The following is a 15,257-nucleotide window of genomic DNA, read 5'->3' on the forward strand; positions in this document are numbered from 1 at the left end:
CCAAGATAGAGGTTGTCACAAGTTTAAGGATTATCATTTTCTATCATGGTTAACTATTTTTAAAAATGGTTTTGATTACTTTGCAGTGAGTTATAGAAGAATAGTTTTTACAGAAATTATCTCTACCATTATTCTTGTTTCTTAAATGAGATCCTCATTTCTGTCTCTTTTCTTTTTCTTGTCAAGACCACTAATTTTAATTACAAATATGCCTTAGTGGGGACAAAATATTATGCTTCAGATTGTTTTTTACTCCCTTATAGTGATACTATGCTTCTATAACAAAGATTCTTCTAAATTGGTTACTAACCTTTTTAAATCACCATTTAATAATGCTAACCATGGTAGAAAAGAAACTTAGTATAACATTTTGAAATGCTATCACGGTTATAGAAGAAGCTTGAATCACAAGAAAGATTAACCATGATAGAAAAGAGTAAAACTAATCCTTAAAAACACATATCATGGTTAAAAGAGATAAACTCATTTTTTAATACTTATCCATGATAGAAAAAAAATCAAAATAAAACCTTTAAAAGCTATCATGAATATTAGAGTTTATTACAACAATCGTATGTAAACCAATAGTAACAATATTTCACAATAACTAGGCCTTCATCATTACAAAGCGTAGCATGTCACTATTAGCCTAAAATGGGAAAGATATTAGACCCATTTTGGTAGGAGTCATAGAGGTTCCTTGGAGAGATAGAGGGATTCCTAGGGACTAAATCATAAAGCGAAAGCTTTCTGGGACTAAAAAAAGAAGATAAAGACTCTAGTAAAGTCTCGAGATCCAATAGGGATAAATATAGGCCAAATGTTATGTTAGAGGCCTCAATGAGGTGAATTATGGGATTAAGTCGAACTAGGGTCAAAATTGTAATTTCACAAAGTTTCAGGCAGGAAAGGGCAAAGATGAAAATTTTGCCCCAAAATTTCAAAAAAATCCTAGAAAATGGGAAATGGCATGTCAAGGCCTGTATGTGAAGAAAAATTATAGTAATGCCCTTGAATTGACTTTAAATGAATTTTAAAGGTATACAGTCAAATTTAGGGTGAAGGTGCAAATATACCTATGAACTTGTACCAAATATGTGTCTAGCACGATAAACAAACCTTGGGTGCAAAAATACATATGATGATTTCAAAAAATTGTAAAAATATCATGATCATTAATTATTGTAATATTGACCATTTGTTTGATCGAAGGTGTTGACGTGGATGCCCATTCAAAAATCATCATAAACCATTGATTTCAACTATCTCAAATTTCAGAAATTAAGAAGAAACAATAGAAATGAGGTTAGGAATACTTATTTTGATGTTTGGAAACTCAAATATACTCCCCTAAAACCGAAAACACCAAACCTTAGTAGAGTCCCATGAGTTCTCCTTCCAAAACCTCCTAAAAATCGCATCTGAAACTTATTTATAAAACCAGATTTCGGCACATTCAATATAGCGAACATCTACCCAACATCTAGCCAACAACATAGCAAACATTCCATGCTGTTTGCTATAGTGAATATCTAGTGAACTTCTAACAAATGAGACAGTTAACACACTTTGTTATTTACTATAGCAAACATCTAGTGAAAAAATACGCATAAAAAGATTTGGCTTTGAAAATTCATAACTAACTCTATGAATCTCCAAAAATTATAAACTATGCCTTGTTAGAAAGCCTGAGATGTCTAGTTTCTAATACAAAAGGAATTAATGAAAATCAAGATTATTTGACCTTTAAAAATGCCAAATTCCCAAGAATACTCAAAAAGATGTTGAGATATTACTCTCAATTATCATTCTTTATATTTCTATGCCTTAATTAATCTCAAGACCAAAAGATTAACCAATTTAATTACCCAAATCCAAGCTTAGTATCCTCTAAGGCTCATGACTAAAAACCTAGGATGTTACACTTCACATTAAGAAAGTTAACCATTTTGGCTTTTTTTGTTTTATGCTCAAAGTTCACCTCTAATAATAGTGTAGGGTCTGGTACTGATGTAATGATATTGTCTTCAATATTTAAGTTTAGTTAAATTAATATTTTGAGTCTTATCATGAGTGGCAGTGATGGATTTTACATATAAATTGCATAAGTTGAAATAAATGTGTGTTTGATCGTTTATGTGGGGAATAAGACGTGTATTATCATGAGTAGCAGTGATGGTTGTTGTATTTTAATATTATGAATTAAATTTCAATTATTTTAATATAACAGGTCTGACTAGTGACTCTTGACCCACTGTCTTGACTGGTTTAATTCCCAATCCAATTTTTATTCCTTACATGAAATCATTTCAGTGAAATAATGAATAAAGAAAGATAAAAAATATTATTTTATAAAGAAAAGAATAAGGATATATGTATATAAAGAAAAAAAAACAGAAAGATTTTATCTCAAAATATTTACTTCCCGGCTAGATAAATATAATTTCATGATAGTACAATTGAAAAGAAATTATATGATAACCTCACCCTCTTTGGTAGAGTAGTTAATCATAATATCCTTCTCTCTCTTTTTCTTCTCTCTTTTTATGTTTCTTTCCTTCACGTAATCCCTAGTTGTCATCATCACCTGAATTTCCCTTATTTGACCACTTTTCAAATTTAACTTCATCAACCACATGCTTAATGGGCTCGTCTTCAAATTTCTTTATCATCTTATGCTTCTCCCTCTCAGCTAAAATCAAGACCATCATGAGTTGGTTTTTCCTCGTTTTCATTTCCAACCTCAGTTAGTGGTGGCTTGTTACCACCTTCTATCTCTCTTATTTTAACTCCATGATCTTCTTGCTCCTGAAGCTTAATGTCATGCCTCTTTTTCTTCTTCTTAAGCCTCTCACTTCTACCCTTAGTTCCTGCATGACTGCACCCTTACTGGGATCTTTATTGCCAAACTGATGCATAACCCACTAATTTGGCTCCTCATTAATCTTAACACTGCACATATTATTGTGTGCAGATACTAATACCAGGTAGTTGTTAATACATACATGTAATTTAACTCACTCCATAGTGTAAATCACCAGACTTCCGGGAGGGCACCAAGTTATCTTCATCAGTATAAAGCCAGTTTTACCCAAGTGAGTTGGCATTTGAACGATTCAGCTTACAAAAAAAAAAAAAGAATATTAACATCTAAGATTAAACAATGGAAGCAAAAAATAAAAAAAGTGTAAAGATGCAAAAATACCCATCAACTTATATCAAAAGTGTATCAAACACCATTTACTTTTCTCAAGTGTAAATCTACCTATCAAAGTTTAAAATGAGAGCAAAAATAACAATGCCGTTAATTATAATAAACGTCTGTTACTTTTAGTTTAATGAGTCCCACTTGTTAACTAAAAACACTGATTTGGAAGCAGTCGTGGCAATGAAGATGTCCTAACTGGTAGTGGAGGGGAAAAAATGAAAATAAAACCCTACTAATATTAATTTATAATTTTTTTAAAAAAATTCTGCAAATTCGCGAGTGTCTTCCATGGTCTGCCCTCAACTATAACTATTCTGATATGCTTTTCTTTTCTTCCCCCAATCCCCTATCAATCCTTTTCCATTCCCTTATATTTGATAAATTCCGACATATTTTCACAACCCAAAAGGAAAAAAGTTATGGGCTCTTTTTCTTCCTTAACTCTTTCATTGTTTAGCTTTCACGAACTTGGGGCTTATTTTGGTACAAACCTAGAGCAAAGGATAAAAAAATATGACAACATATTTTGACATGGGGCTTATTTTGATTCAAACCCAGAAGAAGAATGCAATCAGATTTTGATATTCAAAGCTTTGTAGGAGACAAAAGGTCCTTCCATTTTTTCTTTTCTTTTCATCGAAGAATAAGAAGAATAGAACTGCAACATTGTCCTCGCCTCTCACCTGCGTCTTAGATCGCGTTCAGGATAGTGAGGCTAATGCTCAGCTAGTCTCTATTCCGATTTGTGTTCTCCCCTCTCTGGTTTAATTGTCTTGCTCATTTAGCTCTAGTCACAATTAAAAAAGGCTCATAGGAGTACGATTTTGTCCTTGGTTGGATTCGAAGGATGAATAGCAGAACACTAATCCAGATCTGAAATGCAAAATTGAAGATGACGGGTTTAGGTCTGTGTGCGTGGGTCAACTCTGTGATAGTAGAATCATCGTCAAGAAGCACCTCTATAAGCACCACCGTGGCGTTTCTAAAATAGCAGACCTGGAAGGAGAAAGTTACAAATTTCACAATCTTTTCTTTAATGTCTCAAGTTGTTGAAGTAGAAGGTAGCGGCGAGGGATTGGAATTTCTGAAGATAGTGACGAAGGAAGGAAGAAAAAGCGAGGCAGTATGAGGTGTTTGCCAGCTAGATCCATGTCATAATTTTCAGTCAAACATAATCCTATAAATGGTCAACATAAGGAGAATTAACGACATTGTCATTTTCGCCCTCATTTTAAACTTCGATGGATAGATTTGCACCAAAAAAAGTATATGGTTTTTGGCGTACTTTTAGTATAAGTTGATGGGTATTTTTGCACCTCAACCTAAAAAAAGAAAAAATTTCCAAGAAAAAACATTTGAATGTGATTATAGTACTGATTCATTTTAATTGTAGGGACCTCTATGTTCACAACAAACTTTCAAAACACTTCTTCCAAAGAAACAAATAACAATAACCAAATCAATATCAATCTTCTAACTAAACCCAGAAACTATGTTGACACTTGTAAGAATGAGAGTAAAGAAGTACCAAGTTAATATGGAGAATGGTAAAACTGAAGTACAACATTGAAATAATAAGAAAAGAATTTAATAAAAATCAAGATCCAAATATTGTAACAATTAAATAACTAAAACAATGAAAAGAAGGAAAGAAGCCAATATTTGAATCTAAAATCTCATCTAGAAATATAATTGAAATGAAAATAATTTGGGAATATGATTACTTGCATTTCATTCATATGAAAGTAATATTTATACACTATATACATAACTGACTGTGGTTAATATCTAATAGAAATACATAACAAACACTATAAAAAAAATAGTAAATTACCAGCAGTCCATTTCTAGTGGTTAAAAAAACCGCTACAAAAATAGACATTTCTAGCGATTATAACACAAACCGCTAAAAATCTGTTGCTGCCATTTGGCACGAAGTTGGTGTCATATTTCCAGCGTTTAATTTCCAATGGCTTTGTAGTTAGAACTGTTAGAGAATGCAAATCGCCATTGCTTTTTCTAGTAGTTACATAACTGCTAGAAATTTGAACGAAGTTTCTAGCGGTTTTCACTTCAACCGCTAGAAATATTTTATTTTCCCAAGCAAGCCTGACACGTGGCTGCATGCGGGTGGAGGTGGAGTGAGAGCGCTACAAATTTCTAGCTGTTTTTGTGGAACCGCTAGAAAATCGTGGCCTATATATACCCCCTCCCTCTCATTTGCACTATTTTGGCGGATACGCGGTGAAGCTCTACCGAATTCTCTCCACAACGTATATTCAGATCTAGATATTATTCTACATTTTCAGGTAAGAATAGAAATTTATTTATAAATTATTTTCATTTTAAATTTTTATTTTATTTGTTTTATTATATTTTTTATATTGAGTTTAATAGACTGGTTTAGTTAGAGTTAATAAAAATAATTATTTTTTTAATGAGTTGATGGCAAATTTAAATATACAAATATCTGTTTTTCAATTATTATTATTTGATATTATTATTTAGAGTTAATAGAAATAATTATTATTTCATATAATTGTTTATTTTTAATAATTGCTAGTTGTAAAATATATTTTTCATTACAATTGTTATTTGTTATTGTTAGGATGACTCGTCGACCAGGAAAGGAGCTGGTTGATCCTGATAGAGGAAGACCTAGCAGAGGTCACAGTGCTGGGAGTGATGATGCTGGTGAGCTATTCCCAAGCATTCATGACTACGATCTGAGCGAGGAGGATTTCTTGAGATTCATATAGCATAATGATATCCAGCTTACAGAGGAGGCTCATTTCTCGGGGAATGAACCCCATGGTGATGTTGAGGAGAAGCAAGAGGCTCAAGGGGATGAGAATCCCCACAATGAGCATCGTCCTGCTCCAAAATGTCAGACCGGTTTTGAAGTAGAGTTTATGGGTAAGTATTTATTTAATTTTTTTAAATAGACAACTATTTGATTTATATAAAAATTGTTTTAATTTAATTAATATATAATTAATTTTCTAATTAAATTTTGTAGATTCTGAGGGGATCAGGTCCTATAGGAGGTTGACAGCCAGAGAGCTGTCCATGATGATGAGCGGAGGGGTGGTTATGCTGCTGAATGAATTGGGCAAGCCGACTAAGAAAGTTAGCCAGTTGTATAATAAAAATGTGCACATTCTTGGTCAGCAGTGGATTTTGTTCCCCATTTATGTGAAAGATTAGAAGAAAATCACTATGAAGAAGAAGCAGCAAGGTTGGGAAGTGATGAAGGTAATATAAATTCGTTATTTTTTAAATTAGTTAAATGAATATATATTTTTTACTTAAATTATTTAATTGTTTGATTATAATTTTTATTTATATAATTAGTTTGTTATTTATAATTTTTTTAAATGAATATTTTTTTTATTTAAATTGCATAATTCTTTGATTATATTTTGTTATTTGGTTAATTAATTTGCTATTTATAATTTTTTTAAAATTAGTTATATGAATATATATTTTTTCTTTTAATTTAATTAATTTTTTGATTATAATTTATTATTTGTTGAATTAATTTCTTATTTATAATTTTTTAAAAATTAGTTAAATGAATATATATTTTTCACTTAAATTATTTAATTGTTTAATTATAATTTGTTATTTAAAATTTTTTAAAATTACTTAAATGAATATATATTTTTTATTTAAATTACTTAATTGTTTGATTATAATTTGTTATTTATGTAATTTATTTTTATTTATAATATTTTTAAATTATTTAAATGAATATCTATTTTTTATTTAAATTGCTTAATTTTTTGATTATAATTTTTTATTTATGTAATTTATTTTTATTTGTAATATTTTTAGATTAGTGAAATAAATATATATTTTTATTTAAATTACTTAATTATTTGATTATAATTTGTTATTTGTTTAAGTAATTTTTTATTTATAATTTTACTTAATTGTTTGATTATAATTTGTTATTTATTTAATTTATTTTTTATTTAAATTAGTGAAATAAATATAATTTGTTATTTTTTAACTACATAGTACATTTATATTAGGAGAGGAGCTAAGGGCGGATACCATTAAAAGAATTGGAGTGGCAGGGAAGAATAGGAGGGATGACCTGTGGTGGGAGAACCGAAGAAGAAGGGTGACGGGACGAGGTCCTTGCAGGAGATACTAGCAGATGTACTTGTTGGAGTCCCAGAGCAAGACTGGTCAAGTTATGTGTATTTTAGGATGATGGCTAAGCAGATGGTATGATATTATTGCATTAATTATAAAAAATTTATATTTTTTTATCTAATTTGACTAATTTAATTTTTATATATTTTGTTTCAGGCTCTTTCCTAGAGAAATACTAGGAACGTTAGGCAACAGACAATACGTCATAGGGCTGGATCCAGGAGCTTTGCTATCACCTATGATGAGATTGTAAGTACTTAAAAAGAATTTGCATGTTGTGTATATATATTTAATTTGTAATTAATAATTTTTTTCATTTCATTTACAGAGGGAAAAGACGCGGTAGGAGTGGGAATACACGCCCACCTATGGCGAAATGTGGCCAATTCTGTACAGGTCTCGGGACGGGTCTCCTGCATCAGAGGAGGTTGAGGAGGTGGTGGTAAGTAATTAATTAACTAAATATTAATATCACAGTATAAATATTTCATACTAATATTTTTATATTAATTTTGATAGGCGTGGATGACTTAGGTCGATACCGAGCTGAGAGAGTCTCAGGGGTCTACCTTAGATCCGACCGCCTCACTTTTACCAGGTCGTGGCCAAGTACATCACTTCGGCCGAGTTAGCAGGCTTGGTCTTGGACCCACACCTAGTAGGCTACCCGTTCAGGTTGTGCTGGGCCTTCACACACTGCGGGGAGCTTTCAGTTAGCAACAGTGTCCCATCAGGCGAGCGCAGGAGTGAAGCGGTCGGGTTCCTCATCCTTAAACGAGATGTGAGAGGAGATTAGGTGGGAGGTGACGGCCACGATGGAGGCCAGGATGGAGTAGCGTGATCATCAGTTCCAGTTACAGCTTGACCAGTTGAAGGCAGCTGCTGTGGCCATGCGTGATGCGATGATCAGTTTCGCTCCAAACATCCCGATTCCTGAGATCCCTGACATACACCTACCACAAGTCCAGCCCCTGAACGACTAGCAGCAAGCCTAGCCCCAGCCCGATCAGCAGCCTGCCTAGCCTCAGCGGGAGGATCTAGCGCCTGACAGGACAATGATGCTGTTTCTGCCCCTCATCCCTCATTTCCCCGATTTCCTTGTATTGGATTTTATTTGGATTTTATTATATTATGTTTTATGTGGATATTTATTTAAATTTTATTTCTATTTATTTGAAACCATAGTTGTTTAATTTTATTATTAGTCACTCATTCGTTTTTTTATTTCTTAATGTTTTTTTAAGGAAGAATAAATTTCTAGCAGTTACAAACCGCTACAAAAGTTGCAAGAAATTTAAATGCTGACTGACAATTTCTAGCGGTTCATAACTGCTAGAAATTTCTTACCATTGCCTTGATATTTCTAGGGGTTAAAACCGCTAGAAAGTTTGGAAGAAATTAGGCAGAATTTCTAGCAGTTAATAACTGCTAGAATTTTTGTTACCGTTACACTGGATCATTTCTAGTGCTTATAAAACCGCTAGAAAAATCTTCCTATTGGCAAATTCAAATTTTCCTCCCACCTCAATATTTCTGGCGGTATTCTTCGAAATTCAAATTTCTAGCGCTTTAACCGCTAGAAATTTCTAGCGGTTCTGAACCACTATAAAAAGTTGACCGTTAACTATCTGTTGACAACTTCCTTTATAAGCTAAATAACTTCATCTGAAATTCATTTTAACTTCTCTTTAATCTTTTCATCTCATATGTTCACAAAATTTGAGCAATATTAGTGATGGGTAGATCATGGATCAGCTTGCACCAGTCGACTCTGCAATACTTGGCTGGTCTAAACTATTTCTTGGATTTTGCTTTCACCAATGCCGCCATAAACGGTAAGATTTAGTGTCCATGTCCTAAATGTAATTTCAAGAAGTGGCATCCAAGAGATATTGTTAGAGAGCATTTGATATTTAAGCCCTTCCCGCAAGAGTATGTATTTCGGCAACTACATGGGGAATGACCAGATATGATTGCTGAGTCAGTTCCAGTAGTTTTACGGATGGGGGTTCGAGCGGAAGAAGCTGATGCCGTGAACGATGCTGAGTGTGATGCTTTTGGTATTCAAGAAAGTGAGGGTCTCAATGAAGATGAAGTAGAGGGGCCTTAACTGAAGTTTCTTAGAAATAAAACTGCCCGGGAATTTTTTGACCTCATGAACGAAGCTGATAAGTCTCTTTATTCTGGGTGCACAAAGTATTTTAAGTTATCATTCTTGGTGAAGCTTTATCATATCAAAATGCTTGTGTGATATGACTGATAAGGCGATGTCCATGCTATTGGAATTGCTGGGAGATGCTTTTCCTCAAGTTGAATTCCCTCCATCTTTTTGTGAAGCAAAGAATATTATTAACAAGTTTGGCTTGAACTACAAGAAGATAGATGCATGCCCAAACGATTGCATGTTATACTGGGGAGATGATGCAAACAAGGAGATTTGTACGAGATGTAACACATCTCGCTATAAGTCCGTACAGAAGGGGAAAAAACAGAAGAAGAAACCAGACAAAATTCTCAAGTACAATTCATTATAATGTGTTATTTGTTTGTCTCTAAATATTTGATATTTGAAATTCTCAATACGGTTCATTATAATGTGTTACTTGTTCTGTCTCTAAATATTCGATATTTAAAATTCTCAATACAATTCATTATCATGTGTTACTTGTTCTGTCTCTAAATATTCGATATTTGAAATTCTTAATACATTATTTTGTTAGATACTTTCCTTTGAAATCGGGGTTGTAAAGAATGTATATGTCATCAAAAATGGTTGAGCACATGAGCTGGCATGTGACTGAGAAAAATCCAAATGGTAGGTTAAGATACCCATAAGATTCAGAGGCATAGAAAACGTTTGATGCGAAATTTCCAGACTTTGCCGGTGATCTTAGAAATGTACGTCTTGTGTTAGCAACCAATGGTTTTAATCCCTTCAGAAATATGGGCACAAGCTACAGTATCTAGCCGGTAGTGTTAATTCCATACAATCTCCCACCTTGGTGTGCATGAAACAAATCTCATTTTTGCTTTCCATGATCATTCCTAGCAAAAAGGCACCAGGAAATGATATAACGTGTACCTGCAACTGTTGATACACGAATTGATCGACCTGTGGACGAATTGTGTTGAGACACTCATATGACAAGCAACTATTCAATCTCTGTGTAGCCTTGATGTGGACAATAAGTGATTTCCCTGGTTTGGGAACTTTGTCCGACTGGAATGTGCATACTGGGTTGGCCTGTCCTGAGTGTAATTTTGATGCCGTATTATGTCGCCTTCCACACAGTCACAAGTGGTGCTTCATAGGACATCGACGGTTCCTCGATTCCAAGAACATATTTAGATTACAAGGGATTCGCTTAGATGGAAAACAAGAAAAGAGAGATCCTCCTGTTACATTGTCTGGTGTGGATATTTTACGGCAGTTACAAGATGTTGATGTCGAGTTTGGCAAGAATGTGGATCCTGAACGACAGGGACGATGGTCTCATGGGACATCTGATGCGCAACCTATGCAATGGCAGAAGAGAAGTACTTTTTTCACTCTTCCTTATTGGGAATCTAATTTGCTACGACACAGTTTGGATGTTATGCATATTGAAAAAAATGTGTGCGATAATGTGCTATATACGTTGCTCAACAAAGCTGGAAAGTCCAAAGACCATCTCGTAGCTAGAAAAGATTTACGAGCCTGGGGAATTCGTGAAGAGGCTTGGCCTAATGAAAACGACAAGTTTCAACCAGCTAAATTCACCTTGACGAAGCAGAACAAGGATATCTTTCTTTCGACCCTAAAGAACATAAAAGTACCTCATGGATATTCTAGCAACATCTCAAGGTGTATCGATCTATAGGCTCGAAAGGTTACTAGGTTAAAAAGTCATGACTCCCATGTTCTTATGCAACAGTTACTTCTATTAGCTTTGAGAAACACACTTCCTTCTGATGTATCAGTGGTTTTGGTGGAATTGTGTTCATTTTTCAAGAAGTTGTGTGCGAAGGTCTTAATATTGGGAGAGCTCGATCAGCTGCAAAATAAAATAATTCTTACACTTTGTCACTTGGAGATGATATTTCCTCTATCATTCTTCATTGTCGTGGTTCACTTGACTATCCATCTTGTTCGAGAAGCAAAGGTTGTTGGCCCAGTTCAATTATCGATAGATGTACCCTATAGAGAGGTACTAGATTATCTTTTATCCTTGTCTCTTTAAATTTGACATTATTATTTCAATTGCTCATAATTATTAATGGAATATTAACTTGCAGGTATTTGGAAAAATTAAAATCATATGTTAGGAATAAGGCATGGCCTGAGGGGTCAATAGCAGAAGGTTATTCCAAAGATGAGGTCCTAACTTTCTGTTCAAGGTACTTTGATGACATGTAGACATCTTTTAACTACCCGCGTCGCATAGATGATTCTCCTCCTGGTCCTTCCACGTCAACTTTATTTCCTCCTGCCAAGAAACCAGTTGGAGGATATGAATTCTTCAGACTTACTCCCAAAGAGAAATTCCAGGCACACAAACATGTTTTGATAAATTGTAGCCGAGTTGAACCCTTCATGCAGTAAGTATTATATAAGCTCACTAACTTTGACACTTTATATTTGTTTCTCACTGAGTCTTCTAACAAATTACACTTCATTGTAGTGAGTTTAGAAATTACCTCAGGCGACAGTTACGAGGGCATGCGTGTTCTATTGACATTGATAAAAGATTCCATAGCGAGTTTCCCAGTTGGTTTACACGTCGAATACGTAATGACAACAGCCCATACACAAATGAATTCAAATCTCTTTCCCTCGGTCTGTTAGACCATGCACGAAGGTTTACCGCGTATAATGTCAACGAGTTCAGGTTCTATATGGTTAAACGTGATCAGGGATTGCTCACACAAAACTCTAGAGTTTGCGGGACATTCGGGACGAGATGTTATGCTAGCAGTAGTGATGACGATATGTGCTTTGGAGGTGTCACTTACTATGGAAAGCTAATTGACATCGTTGAGTTAAATTACCAGCTTTTCACCGTAACTCTGTTCAAGTACTCTTAGGCAAATACAACAACTTCATAGGGACTCACTATTGACCACTTGAGCATTATCTGTGTTAATTTCTCTAGACTCATTCATACGGGGGAATCTGAAGATGATGAGCCATATATTTTTGCCTCCGAGGCACACCAGATTTACTACATCGAGGATGAGAAACATAAAGACTGGAATATGGTCGTTCATCTCAAGCCACGAGATCTTTATGATATGGGTGATGGTGACATTATTTATGACGGCGAATCCTTCCAACCCACGAATTTTGAACACTTCTTTCCTCAAGGAGACGATAATTTGGCCATTATCAGGTATATGTCTTTTCTTAAATTATTTAAATAATTTACTACTAATTTAATTAATGATTTTTTTTCTAAATATATTATGATTCTAACAATAATTTTTTTAATATCTCCTTTCAAGCAAGATGATGATCAAGAATAGTAGTTTTAATAATTATTATCATTCATATAATTTGTTTTTCATAAATACAATGTACAAAGTAAAATTAGTTTACTTTTTTAAAATTTTAAAAAATACAATTTGTAGCGGTTATAAAACTATTAGAAATGACAAACCGCTACAAAATGCATGAAACTCCTACAAATTGTAAGAAATCGCTAGAAAATTCTCGCTAATCTCTATAAATACCATATCACCTCCTCATTCATTTACCCCCATCTCTTTTCCTTCCTCTCCTCTTCTTCTTTATAATTCTCTCTTTTCTTCTTGCTCTCTCATATGGTGGCTTTTCTCTTCTTTATATGGTAAGATGGTACTCATTTTGTAAATTTTAATTTCTTTTATTTATCTTCCTTTATAATTTACTAACATTTTTTTTTTCAGATTTTTCTTTTTCACATTTGTCATATCCTCCTCAAATGATTCAACCACTTTTCTACATAAGAGTTAAGGTTCAATATTATAAATTATCCCATCTCTAATTCAATTATCTTATTAAATTCAATTCAATTCAATTTATTTGACACAATCATAATTTAATTACTTATTATTGATCATAAAATTTAAATATATAACATGTAATACATTGGTAAATATACATATTAACAAAAATTCTCTAATGTAATCGATTTAATGGTTTTTTAATTTATAAAATTATATTTTTAATACTAAAATATTTGAATTTTTTTTTTTGTCAGGAGTGAACTTTCTAGTGGTTTAAAATCGCTAGAAATTTTAATAAAAAGAGGAAAATTTTTTGCAAAATTACCACCTGGCGCCAAATTTCTAGCGGTTTCTAACTGTTAGAAATTTTTGGCGCCAATATGAAAATTTCGATTCCCGACAAATATATGATTTCATATAAACATTTCTAGCGGTCATAAACCGCTAGAAATTTTTGGCGCCAATATGAAAATTTCGTTCCCAGCAAAATGTAATTTCGTCCAAAAGTTTCTAGCAGTTTATGTGACCGCTAGAAATATTTTTACATTTTCTAGCAGTTTTTAACCGTTACAAATTTCTTCTCATTCACCAGTTCCCACCTTGTTTTTTCTAGCAGTTATGGGAACCGCTAGAAAGTTTTTAGTGTTTTCGCCAGACGGTGTAGCGATTCCCTTAACCGCTAGAAAACTGTTTCTTACACTTGATTTTCTAGCAGTTTGTCTAACCGCTACAAATGTTGTTTGTTACGGTTAAAACTACTAGAAACATCATAATTTAATCGTTAGAAAATACATAGTTTTTTGTAGTGAAACTAACTTAAATAACAAAAATACATGCTTTTACAAATAAAATATATAAAATGACTGGCTATGGTTAATATTTATACACTGTGCACTCTAGAAGCAAAGCTACTGCAAGTAAAATATATGCTTTTAGTTCACATATTGGAAATGAAATTGAAAGGGGTAAAAGGAAAATTCACATTAATATAAACATTCAAGAATCTATTTGGGAGTTTAAGCAATGTTGATGAATTAATTTCATCACAGATGAATGCAAAGAAAGATGTCATTTTCTCTTTAAAATGAAGATTCTTCTCAAAGTTTCTGACAAAGTATAGCAACTAGAATAGTCATAATGCCCAGTATTACTAGTCAGAAAATCCTTTATGTAGGATAAGAACACACAATCCAGCACAAAAAACACACCAAGGAAAATTTGAAAGACCGCAAAATCTTTAGGAAAATCAACGAAAACCTCAAACAAGGGCAAACTTACAAACTTGAAAATTGGAGGCCTAAAATCATCATCTCACATTATTGAAGTCTAGAACTTGCAAGACAATTGAACTTCGAAACAAGCATTTCAAACCAAAAAAACTAGCTCTAAATATGATCCCTTTATGCTGTAAACCATAAAACACTCATCACCTTTATCCCATATCCGTAGAGGTTTACTCATATAAAATTCAAGTAAATAAGAATGTCAACATTATTATATAAATTATTCACAACTAAGTTTCGAAACAAGTAGTGCAGACCAAAACATTACATACCCAAGGCTATATATAAGGTGGACAAAATTCTAGACTGGACTGCTTCTTAAAAAATTTTTACAGCATGAAAAGCCAGAGTAATGTCAACACGACAACACCAAAAAAATTAGATACCCAACACCAACATTCCAAACTCTCCCAAATAAATAAATGAAACACATTCCCTTTTCAATTTCACTAACACCTAGCCACAAAGAACACTACAAGAAAATGTTGAGTTAGCAGCGGAACATTTCTAGCGGTTCAACCAAAACCGCTAGAAATTCCAACATTTCTAGCGGTTTTAAGAAAAACAGCTACAAATTAGCAACGCTTTGACCATTGCCCGCATATTTCTAGCGGTTATAACCTAACCGCTAGAAACTC

Source organism: Neltuma alba, unplaced genomic scaffold (genome assembly GCF_004799145.2).
Source record: "Neltuma alba isolate B1F8T4 unplaced genomic scaffold, ASM479914v2 tig00010144_pilon, whole genome shotgun sequence".
Lineage (NCBI taxonomy): Eukaryota > Viridiplantae > Streptophyta > Magnoliopsida > Fabales > Fabaceae > Neltuma > Neltuma alba.